Source organism: Priapulus caudatus, unplaced genomic scaffold (assembly GCF_000485595.1).
Source record: "Priapulus caudatus unplaced genomic scaffold, Priapulus_caudatus-5.0.1 Scaffold55, whole genome shotgun sequence".
NCBI classification, from domain to species: domain Eukaryota; kingdom Metazoa; phylum Priapulida; class Priapulimorpha; order Priapulimorphida; family Priapulidae; genus Priapulus; species Priapulus caudatus.
In genome coordinates this window covers 544,272-557,400 of record NW_014577116.1, presented here as the reverse complement: position 1 = coordinate 557,400, position 13,129 = coordinate 544,272, and the positions used below count along the sequence as shown (strand labels likewise).

The 13,129-nt window shown below is 40.7% G+C and overlaps 1 protein-coding gene across 2 annotated transcripts in view; it reads left to right on the top strand.

Moving 5' to 3' along the window:
- The window catches only part of LOC106821020 (protein white-like), a 47,437-nt gene that overhangs the window by 30,341 nt on the left and 3,967 nt on the right, over positions 1-13,129 (top strand). The gene's annotated exons all lie outside the window — the stretch shown is intronic.

Below are 13,129 nucleotides of genomic sequence, written 5' to 3'. Positions count from 1 at the left end.
CTCTCTCTCTCTCTCTCTCTCTCTCTCTCTCTCTCTCTCTCTCTCTCTCTCTCTCTCTCTCTCTCACTCTCTCTCTCTCTCTCTCTCTCAGCTATTATAAAGCCAAAACCTGTATATAAGGTTTACTCACGACGAACTTGAGAAATGTCTTTTATAAACAGGTGTCCACTTAAGAAGGGGCAGTTATTTTCATGGCGGGGGATTGGACCATCTTAATTATCTGGGAACCGGGATATCTCCAATAAATTTGTGAATGAGATTATATGGTAAATATCAGAGCACGTATATATCATATCATATGATATACGTGCTCTGTAAATATGGATACTGGGAATATTACTTGTAATTTTATTAAACTGGCAACTGGGAAAATGTCAATTTCGGCCACCATGTGTCACTAGTAACCAATGTAGGTGCTGGAAATGTGAATAAATTTCTTGCTGTATAATTGTCCCTGGAGAGGTTGCTAGAGAAACTGTTAGGCAGACACCTGTGTACATGCGCACACGACATGGATTGATAGGCTCAATAGATTGACCTGCACAGCGTTGAACACAGATCACACGACTCTTGAGTAATCTCTAGCTGGCAGAGATATCAAGTCTAATACGTCATATCAGGTGAGCATCACTGCATCTGGATTTCTAATCGGATACCGATTAGATGCGGCGATGAACTTGTCCTGCATAATGTTGAATGATGAGTGTTGTGTATGAGCCATGTATATTATATGCAATACAAATAATAATATAATATAAATAAGGACAAAAACTCGTTTTCTTGAACAAGTTCAAAGTTTTTGCAGAGAGGGTTTAGGGTATGTGGAGAAAAAGCAAACCTAGTCGCCAAATTATGGCAATAAGTTGTCATGAATTAAAATCCAATTTTGCACAGTTGTTATTAGTTTTATATTGACCCAGAAGAAATGAGATTGTTAGATGTGTTCTGGATCATGCCACTGACCGTCCAATTTCTCCCAATATTAAAGCACATACCTTCCTACCGCAGACAGTGCTTTTAGACTCATTCGTTGTCGTTTCATGTGTAAAATAAGCAGGTACTAATCTACCCAGTAGGTGGCACTAGATTCAACAGGAACTGATTTAAAGTGCCAATGGGAATACCTATCCCAAAAATTAATTATTTACCCCAACCATATTGTTTGACAGAAAAATGTTTAATGAAATTTAACATGTGCGTTTTATGAACAGCTGTAGTTGTCTTGACAAACAATTATTTTAGTTTCTTAAAAATTACTGGTAATCTTATTTTCAATGTGATCAAATCTTGATCTTGTAAGTGTATCAACTGGGGATAGATGTAGCAGGAAATTGGCCTGGAATGGATCCACGCCCAACATGGCCATCATTTTGGTATGAGGTTAGACTACATCCATAACAGTGTACTTAGATTATTTATTTAATCTCAAATGTGAATTTAAATGAAAACAAATTCCCAATAACAACAATTCAGCCCAGCCCATTTTTAATATCTGAGTGGCTCACTCAAGGCTAGCCTATTGTTCTGGGTGAATTGCGGTGTCTTCACATCTCATTACCCACGTGGCTACAAAAGAAGTGTTTGGTTAGACAGGTAACATTATTGTAAATTGAGCCCTACATCTGGTAATCAAACTGCCCGTCGTTTGTCGTGAGTGAAACGCGTGATTACTAATCAATATGCCGGCTTTAGTGAAATGGCTCTTTATTGACATGCAAACGTTTTGAATTTATGTGTGCCTCTATCAAGGACATTATATAATATTGGACTGAGATTATGACTTCACGAAATGTATGATTGCAGGTATGCCAGCAATCGTGTTGATCAATATCGTGCAGCTGCTCTTACATGCGGTCTGTTATGCATGCTGTATAGTCTCTGTGCTTTGCATTTTAGTAGTTTATTTTATTAAATTAAGGCAGTTTACTCATTGCCGTATTAACTTTTTAGCAGCGTGATTTTCCACTTTTTTAGGATTTGATGCAATATTCTTGTGCTTTTGGTGCTTTGACTGTTTTACTTGCGAATGTTTTGGTGTAAATTTGTTGTAATTGTATCCCGTCTACAGTACGGTTTAGCAGAAGCCATGTGCGTGTGTGCTTACTCGTGCGGTCGCACGTGCGCGTGCGTGCGCGTGCTTACTTGCGTACAGCGTGCGTACGTGCCTGCCGTTGTTTGATCACAGCTCCCTACTGTGTACAATTCATTACAAATAATAAGTAGTTATAGCAAAATAGCAGGAGAAATGTTCATCGTTAACATTGCAGTAAACTAAACCATTTGCATTAGCTATAAGAGCACGTACAGTGATGACACATGACATCTGAAGAACATATAGAATCCGGGCGTGCTTCCTATTTCATGCCGCTTATATCAGATATCGTCACTAATGTATAGCTATTGCATTATCCCGTGTAGAATATCCCGTAGAGCTAATAAAGCACGGTGGTGGGGGATTATATAGCGCCGCTGCTCCATCAGATAGACAGCAGGATTTGTCCACTGCATGGCTGAAATGGCGAAGATGAAACTACAATGTTGTTTCCCTCGAAGATTCATACCAGAATTTTCCAATGTTCCCAAACAGTAAAAAAACGAACAACAAATTTAATAATTCGTTTCACTTTTTTTATTTTGTTAAATTTGATTTAATATCACGAAAATGGGATAAAGCAGCACTATTTCACTGTGTATGTGATTAGGTTTAGCCAAAAATTATTAGAATCTCACAGCAGAGGGTCTCTTTCTCGCTACGTGATCTGATTATGCAAATGAAATGATGAATTCCTTTACAAATTATTTAACAATGAATCAAAATGGCATTTCAATGACGATTTTAAATGGAAATAACTGTTATTTTCAAAGCGGGCGATTCCTTCGTGATGTTGGCTTGTAATCCTCTGCCAAGTCCAGGCGTTGGCCATACGACGTGTGGAAAAAATTAATTGCGGTGCAAAACATTTTGAGCATCTTGTAATTATCTGAAGGATTAACAATTAAGTGCGGCATTGTCATTCCTTAGATTATAATTCACCCGTCACAGTCTAGATTATCGTACAAAAACCGGCTTTAACTTGCAGAAGCGAGCTTCTCTCAATAACAACAGATGCGAATGAATGACGAAGGAGGATAAAATGCTCGGCGACAGTGGGTCACCGGGAAGCGGAACTGGGATATACGTTTGCCATGCGCGCATCGCCCGTAGATCATAGGCATCTATGCCACCAGTGTTTCTTCTCTGAATTACAATGTAGCTGCGAGGCCAAGTTTAATCGTCCTCAACGTGTTTTATGCTGATGTTTATCCAGGACTACGATTTCGCCATCGTTGAAATCTCCAGCATATTTCGTGAGATAGCCGCTTAAATTCTGTGGGGCGCACAAGGTGGAGAACAAATATTGAGCGTGAAATAGATGATGAAATAAATTGGGTTCATCACACGAATTTCCAGTATTAGGGTAGTCACCGTAAATTATATTACAATCTCGGCTAATATCTCGTAGTTGGATTAGAGGCATAAACCTTAGCAATTGTGTATTGGGTTGCAACGTCATCGGCAAAAGCACTCAGGCTAGTTTGTATCGACCACAAAAAACTTCTGGGCAATGAATGCTGGTTTCTCACACCTTTATTTACGTAAGCTGCACCAATCCATTTAAATAAGACCTTTTGCGCACCAAGTAGATTTGTGTTGTGAATATGGTTTGGTTTAAGAATTACATGAAAATGAACCAAAACGAATTTCATGCCAATAGAACTCAAAGCTGATCGAATTCTGCATTATACGTTTCGTGCTAATCGATGTGTGTTGACCGGTATGCACTTTCACTGCTATCAGAGATTGCGTGTAAGGCACCCATCAGTTGTACAGATGGTGGGGCAAATTCTGTCTGGGCTTCATTTTAACGTGTAAAGCCATGGAATTCCGTCACTTAATTCGATCGTGATCGCACGTATGCACCTACGCACGAACGCACACATTTCATACGTTTTATGCATCATATTTTATACATTTTATTCGCGTGTTTAGTTTCGTTTTTAATCTTCTCTCATCCAGTTGAGTCCCGGCTACGCAGACATCCGCGTGTATTATCAGCCCCGCCCACCCACTTCTTCTTGATTATGTTTGCATGGGTTGCTTTTCTCCCGGATGCATGAGATTTCTCGCGTAAATTTGCGTTATTTACCTGTTCTTCTCGACGGATATTTTTACTGGGGAATCTAACGAGCTGAGAGGCAGCGCACTGGTGTACCATCCATTATATTGCTGTGTAGTTCAGAAGATTTAACAAGGAAGAAATTGGTTTGACAGTAGCTATTAAGGAACCTCCTTTTTGCAATTAGTTGAGCGTTTTGTTAAAGTAACAGCCGGTTGTGCAAGCACGTGCATGAAAAATGGGGCTAAACGCAAGCATGAACGGGACCGTTTTCTCGGCAGTTTGGGAAAGTGACTGGTGAGTGGAAGGTCATGTATAACACCCCCCCCCCCCGCCGTGTGTGATATTGGTGTAGAGTGGTTCCTTTGTGATTTGCTTCACCGCAAATTTATTGTAAAATGCGTAGTATATTTATTGTTCCTTTGTGATTTGCTTCACCGCAAATGTATTGTAAAATGCGTAGTATATTTATTGTGGTTAGAATATTTGATCATCCGTAATGATATCTCTGCAGTAAGACCTTCCAAAGAGCCACAATAAATTCTCACATTTGTCTTAGTAAAGTCCCCGCGATATGATAGTTATCGTTTAAGTTTTAGTTCATGTTAGCTACAGTGAGTTATTACAGTAGTTATTGTTATTAAATACTAGATAACATGTAAGGGTCTGCTCAGTGTATGCATATACGCCGGGCTGTTGTCATGTCAAGTTGAACATGATAGTAGATAGTAAATTCATTAAAGGTGGAAAGGGTAGGCAAATCTGGGAAAAATAGTCGGAGACAGACTCTTACAGCAATGTTGGAACACAGTAATGTTTGCGGCACACAGAGCGTGTAAGGTTTCCTCATGGTCCCCAAGTATTGATGTAAACTACCGTTTTTATCATTTTTATTTTGTTTTAAAGTGACTACGTCACGAATTTTCTATGGTCAAATTTGTAAAATTTTTGTTGCCATTTTTTTACATTAAAAGTAAGAACTAAAAACTTCCGGACTAAACGTATCGTCTAATTCTTACCTGATAAGATTGTTTCTCAACTAGCTAAAAATCCAAAAAACCTGGACGATTTGATATTAGTGTTCATAACGTTAATTGCTTGCTATGGGCTATGTATGAGTCACGGGTGTACGTTCACATCGAACAATATAGTAAAATAAGAAGTATAATGCAGCAATTTAACCATAAAAAGTGAACAGAATCACTTATATTTTGTGAAAAAGTGGATTTTTTTTTTACTATTTACGGTGACTTAATCACTTTAATTGCTCCACAAATTAGACTTGTTTAGTAGCTTGATGCAACCATAGATATATACAACACATGTGTTGTATATATCTATGATGCAAAAAATGTTTCTGCAGTTCGCGCAGATTTGAGCAGATTTGCAATTTACCAGATATGACAGTAATGAGTAGCTCAGCTATAAGCGTGGGGATTGCTATTACTCCCATCTTCGATATAAAATGTAAAACAATAAGCAGAATTAATAGGCATTGTTCGTTTTCTTTTCCTCGGTGTGTAATAATATGCAGCTGAAATACAACCTGGCTGTAGGCTGGGAGGAATGGGGTTGCTGAATGAACAAGCGAGCTTATATCGACGCAAGCAGAATCATTTACATGTGAGCATAAATATATCTGCAGCACAGCTTTTATGTTTTTGTTTAATTGTTTCTTGTATGTTTAGTTTCGTAGCCCGCGGTTGATGGAGAGAAAATAATGATGTCGGTTAACAAAGGACTCCGGCGGCTCTTTGCACTCTTCGTAAAATGCGTAGTCGTTTAAAGGAGTGGTTGATAGAATTTTTTTTGCCAGCCATAACGTGCCGTTAAAAGATGCTTTTAGCGGTTAGTGACGTTGTACAGGTAGCGGCCGCATGTGTCACTTGCTGCTATGAACGCTTGTGTAATTTCTACGTTGAGTCAAAATGTAGGACGTGCTTTGCCGCGCCATTACCGTCACTCGACCCTAAAACGAGTCATTTCAATGACATAGAGTAGCTATGTACTGTTCCTACTCCATCGGTGTCGTAAACACATGGGCAGCTCCCCTGTAAAGGAATCGCCACTTCGGATGTTGTAATGGCAGGTCATGCGGCTGAGTATGGCATCCAAAGGCCACAAGCGATACGTATATGCTGTTTTTCAGCAGTAACTTATGTTTCGTAGTCGGATCTTTCGTATTGGGAGTTACGAGCGTCGTGCCAGTAAATAATGTCGCTCGTAGCTCATGCATATAATATAATACGGCAGCCATATTGGTAGCGCGCAGCATCTTTGTTCAAATCGTGCGGGTATAGTTATTAAAAAAGGCTGCTATAATTTATAGCCTTTCGATTGTTTGTTTTTTTAATTTCGCTCCGGTTTTCGTCTGGCTTAGGTAGATTAACGGTGACATTAGGCCTTCTCTGCCACATTACACCGTCAGAAGTCACATTTCGCTTGAAATGTCAGGTTGGCCCATCCTGCACTGTGACATTAGGCAAATCGCCGGACGCATTAGCTACATCAATGGACATATTAGACAGAATATCAGTCAAATTAGCTAGATTTACGGTCACAGTGGGCAGATCAAAGGATATATATTAAGCAAATAAGCAATCATTAAATAGCTCAGCAGTTGGATTATGTAGATTCCCCTGTCATATTAGGAAGGTCACACGTAGGGCGTATTGACATTAGACACATTAATAGACGAGAAGTGAGACAAATCAACAACCAGTTTATGCAGGTTAAAACGAATTTTTAGCTACTCGTTTGTTGATGAAGACCAAATCTAGATAATGGTTAATGTAGGCTATTTATTTAATTTATGCGTTTGTCATATATAAAATAAAGCTATCCGACGCTAGTAGTAGTGATTACTATGGCGCCAGTTTTGAATAGAAACACAGTCATCGATACTGTATTGCTCAAATAATACCATAATATGATTAAACTGTATAGTAGCTGCGTGCATGGCCATGCAATATCATCGTTCATGTGAAATTTCTAGCATGTATCGGTGTTAACAATGAAATACAACAGCTACTTTGACTGTTATACCATATCCCCGTATGACCCCCACCACAGACAGCTTTTCATGTGACTACTGGTTAGGTTACTAATTTAAAATTCTAGTTTCTTTAAAACCAAAGGATTGATGTCCCGTTGATCATTAGTGCGTGACAGGAGCTAGCCTGGAGTAACACTCGCTATTCAGACTGTTCCATTTAGATTTACGCTGATGAGCATTTCATCGTGGAATGCGTGTCCCTGTCGTCTGCATTCGGGCAATCTAGTGCGCCGCGGAGCTCGATCTCGTTTTCCCCATCAATTTCACTAGCCGTCGAGAGATTCGCGCAACAATTCCGTGCCGCGACGTGGAGAAATCGAAACGGCTTAAAATGTGCGCGTTCGTTTTTTTTTCGGCGGTAAAATTTTCTGTAGGCTTTCGGAGAGAGATTAAAAATGAGCGCGCGCGGTGTTTGCAGATAGAGTATGCGCATTGCAGATTTCACGAGGCACGAGGCTTGCGTGCACTTGTAACGTGTATGTTTGTGAATACAAAGATCGCTGGCGCCTCTTTCAGATACTCGAAGCTTGTTCATATTTGACTAAATGCGCCTGACCGAATGCGCTAAACTAAGTTTAGACAACACGCTGAAGATTTGTCTCTTTAAAGGGATTACGTCACGAATTTTCTATGGTAAAATCTGTAAAAAAAAAATCCCATTTTTTTACATTAAAAGTAAGAACTAACGGGACTAAACAAATCGTCAAATTCTTACCTGATAAGATTGTTTCTCAACTAGTTAAAAATCCAAAAAATCTGGACGATTTGAATTAATGTTGTCTAACATTCATTGCTTGCTATGGGCGATGTATGGGTCACGAGTGTATGTTCACATCGAACAATATAGTAAAATAGGAAGTATAATGCAGCAATTTAACCATAAAATGTAAACAGAATTACTTATATTTTGTGAAAAAGTGGAAATATTTTTTTTATTTTTTACTATTTGCGGTGACGTAATCACTTTAATAAGCACAAAGGCTCGTTACAGCTCTGCTTTGTAAGCGGTGTCTGCACATTAGTCGTGATTGCTTGTAAATTGCAGCGGGGAACCTTGTATTCAATTAGCATGCGCTTGTGGCTTCACTAAACCGTACGTGAGTGTAATTAATGATGAATGTACAATTACTTGTATTAATGTAGACTTTTATACCGCAAAGTCAGAGATTGATCAGTGAAAAGCATAATACATATACACGCGCACGCTTCCCACTAATTATAACTTAATATACCACAGATTTCTTGTAAAGCGTGAATAGAATTAAAATGATGAAAGAACTGTTCTCGTATGCTGTATATCCCATAATCATTAAAAACTTGAAAGAAGCAATTTCGCATGTATGATCAATAAACAAAAGAAGCTCGTTAACTGTTATTTTAGTCTATACGCCGCGTGTTCTTGCGGTTTGCTCTACGCAGCAACCTAATGCTACAACAGCCGCGTGCGCGAGGGTCAAGTAGCGTCTGTGGCGAGATAAGCGATGAAGCCCTTCCCTGTATAGACACACTAATGGTTACCTAACTCTGATCGGCCCACGGCTTAAACCAGCCTAATCTTAACGTGAAATGTGTTCGTGCCGGGTGAACCCGGTGCATTTGTTAATATGAAAGAGCGTGGTTTGATGTATATAGTAAGGAAATAACGTGGGCAGAGCTACGGATAGACTGATAATTGGCAGGATGCAGTATATTCGTCTACCTGGCTCGAAGTCTAAACTGACATTTATTGCTGACAGTGGAGGGTAAATCACATGGGGACAGTATGTAGCACGGTGTCTGAATTGTCTCAATTGCCGTGCGTTCTGTCTATGACCCCGACAACTGAAAACAAGTGATGTACTGAACGTGCAGCCTGTTCTGCTAGCATCTATGACAAATACGACTTACGCATATGCTTACCTTCTATTAGCATTAGACGTACCTTCTATTAGCATTAGACGTACCTTCTAGCTGCCACCAATGCAATATATATGATAATAAAGGGCCGATATCGGTAGTTGAAGCGCACCGTCACGCAAATTTTATTGGCTCGTAACGTAAAATTAATAATTGTCAGGTGTTGTGTGTGCGTTTCTCTCGTGGCATTCAGGATGTCAGGAGCTGCGCGGGCATACCATGCACAATTCAGCACCACTAATTGCTCCGAAAGCGATCGTGCTAAGCCTATACGCAATTCCTTGTGCTAATCGTTATGTAGCAGATACCTCTCTTCGGAAGTTTGGGATAGATTGCGATCCTGGGGTGCCGGTACATACGGTGTATTAGCACCGACGTAGATTGCCGTTTTCATGTGTATTAATGTTAGACGTATAACGAACGCTGTTATTTACCAATATTTACACATTTTCCTACTTTTGGTGACCAAATAGGACTGAACCCTGCCCCTACTACTGCCAGAACAAATGCTAACAACTGGATCGACCACTGCAAATTGATACCATCAGGAGTAAAATTAATGCTCACAAAGAGAATTTCTCCCTGATTATCTTTGAGATTATTTACTTCTGATACCGTGTTGGCAGTTACACGACAAAACGTTTACTTTGTCTGAAAGCCTTTCTGTCGCGATTAAACGTATATGATAGCGCGCCTCAAGTCTGACAAACACTGTTAGCACAACCAACTAAAGTCGTATCATGTCGCATGTTATATAATAACGACTTGTTAAGCTGGTGACTACATACTAACCCACACACACGTACACGCACACTCATCAGCAGCAGCAGCAGCAGCAGTTATATTATAACGCGTGTACCAACGCGCTTACAAAACCGCTGCTTGCGAAAAACTGATTGTGTGGCGTGAAAAATTGATTGGTGCCTACACGCAAGAATATGATTAAAAATAATAATATTACATTTTGATTATTATTATTATTATTATTATTATTATTATTATGATTATCCTTATTATTATTGTTGTGGTTGTTGTTGTTGTTGGTGTTGGCGGTGGCGGTGGCGGAGGCGGCGGCAGTGGCAGTGGCAACATCCATCATCATCATCATCATCGTCATCAGCAGCAGCAGCAGCAGCAGCAGAATAGTACTACTACTAGTAGTAGCAGCAGCAGCAGCAGCACCAACAGCAGCAACAGCAGCAGAAGCAGCAACAGAACAGTAGTAGTAGTACTAGTAGTAGTAACAGAAGCCATATCAATAGCAGCCGTAGCAATAGCAATAGCAGCAGCAGCAGCAGCAGCAGCAGCAGTTATATTATAACGCGTGTACCAACGCACTCGCTTACAAAACCGCCGCTTGCGTAAAACTGATTGTGTGGCGTGAACAACTTGACTGGTGCGTTGATCTTTAAAAAATTATTAGTAATTTTATTACAAGAACCCATTACTTATATCACTAAATGCATTATTGAACTCTTGGCAAACAAGAATGTCTTTAAACAAACGAAAATGAAAAAACTGCGAATCACCATGCATCTGCAATCACAGTGTTGAATTACCGTCTGGAAGTGCATCTGAACACCATAGCCGTTCTCGTCATGAACTATGTATTAATCGCAACTATTTGTTTACAGCAAACGGAACGGCAAAATTGGAAATAGGGTGAGCAATGTGTGAAACCATGACTGTATTTTTACAGTTCATAATTTGTAGAAAAAAACAAAAACAAATATAAATGCTAGTACGTATTTACAGTCACTTAATCACTCTACGTATTGAAACGATCAAGCAGCTTATTGTGTGGGCAGTGCTTAAGCTTTGTAGGTTTTAAAATTTTATTCGTATAATGCATAAATTATGTTAATTAGTCTGCCGTCCCATTAGCTTCAGGCCAGCTAGGTTGTCATTCGTCGTGTATGTAACGTGTAAATTAGGGTCAGTTAGGTTGCTAAGGAAGTTTGTATGTTTGAAACGGGAGGCCTGGGTCGGATGTATGGGAGGGAGCATGGTTGTATGGAGTCTATGGGTTGAGGCATGGTGACACTAGATTGGCTTCCATGACTTCGATGAAGGTAGTTGTCGACATGTTCGCAATGAATTAGTGTGTGGTGAAACAGCACCGAGCAGATAAATCTGCAAGGTTCACGCTTTACTGTACATTCTGTGAGACAGTGTAGACATGCTAAATAGGCGTCTGTATCGATCAAATGCTGACCAAATAGTAGCATCGTGCTCATGTCAAGTCATCAGCTCTTGTTTAATCAACGACCCAATGTAGGGTTGGGTCACTTGGGTGAAGTCATTCAATTAAGTCACCTCTCGAACTTCGAGTTTCTCACGCATGTAGTCTCCAGAGAAGCGATTTTGTCTCTGTGAGTACGAATGCTAGGGAAGCCTTTGGTGAAGGTAAATGTCTGCGGTTTGGTTTTTACCCCGATACATGAGAAGAGAACTTTTTACCCGTATTCGTTCAGGCCTTATAGTAATCATCATCATCATCATCATCAGTACCAGATAGATGCCGTTATTCAGGTTATAAGTCAGAAAGATCTCCTTTGTTGTTTCTGTTTCATTATGCTCTTTAGTACTGATGGGGGGTGTTACCAGGTGCTGAGCTTGTTGGCTACTTGCACAAACTATACGATTTCACTTAAGTATAGGGCATCTATTACTCGTGGGGCATCTATTACTCGTGGGGGCAATAGCGTGCAATGGTAGGTTATATTTTAAAGCATCACGAGGTTGCACATGTTTGATATCAGTTTCGAGCGGGCGTTAATCCAACAAATTCCGGCAGTTGTGCTGTCGCCACGTATTTCATTATTCTCTAGCAGCCTAGCAGCCCCATTCTCGCAGCAAGACGGATGAACGTTTTTATTTGCCTAATAACAGTGTGCGTGTTGGGTCGTAATAAAGCCATCATTCTTTCACCGTCGACACAACTTACCTACTTACCTACTTACTACACGCACACGCAGTAATACAGCTCGATGCTGCAGCGCCTTGCGTGCGTGCAATTGATATTCATTGTTGTCGCTATATAATACTGCCTAATGAAAAGCTTGGCTCTGGTCTCGTCGAAATCAATTGGCGATCTCACGGCGCGATAAGGGCCACTGGTGTGGCGTCATCGCCGGCGACGGGCGCACGCGGGGGACCGTCGCCGCGCGGCCGTCAGTCGTTTGGCAGGCTCATGTTTGCAGAGGATGAGAAATCCAGCGCGGAATCCCGCCGGATTGCGCGGCGCATTTTCGCGCTGCTAGGCGGGATGCTGATTGCGCGTCGTCTCCAGAGACGCGAGCAACCTTCGCGCGTGTGTGCGTATGTGCGTAACAATCAATAAGCAGTGTTTCGCCTGTACATGCTGTCGCCCCGCGACGAGATAGGTGTGTGCCGCGCAAAACATCTCGGCGGAGGTAACGCGAGAGTCGCCGTGCAAATTGCGACATCACGCGGTTCGCCGAGACGGCGGCAAATATTGTGCGATTTATTTCAGTTTTCAGCGCATTTCGATCGAATTCAAATTGCGTAAGCGTCACTGTAGCGAAAACGTAGAAAATCCACATCAATCTGCCTATTCTGGTTAAACGTTGCGGATGCTATTAGAATGTAATTGCGACATTTGCTTGCGATTTAGTGCCAATCTTTCCGTCTCACTTGTGGTTTGGCTCAACGTAACCGTAATCAAATTACCCGGTTTATGGCAACATGAGTGTGACTTGCGAATAACTGTACAACTACATGCGGTATATTCTTATGTTTATTCTTACTACTTTATTGCAGCCTGTTCTGCTAGCATCTATGACAAATACGACATACGCATATACGCTCTCTTATGACACTATTTGTCATAGGAAGATTCTTCCTATGACAAATATTGTTGTATGTGTTGTGCGCATCATAGGAGTTTAGGAGCGCTATTATGAACGCAAGCAGTGAATTTCAGCTGTAAAGTGGAACGAAGTTCACTCGCCAATATTTGTGTGTGTGTGTGTGTGTGTGTGTGTGTGTGTGTGTGTGT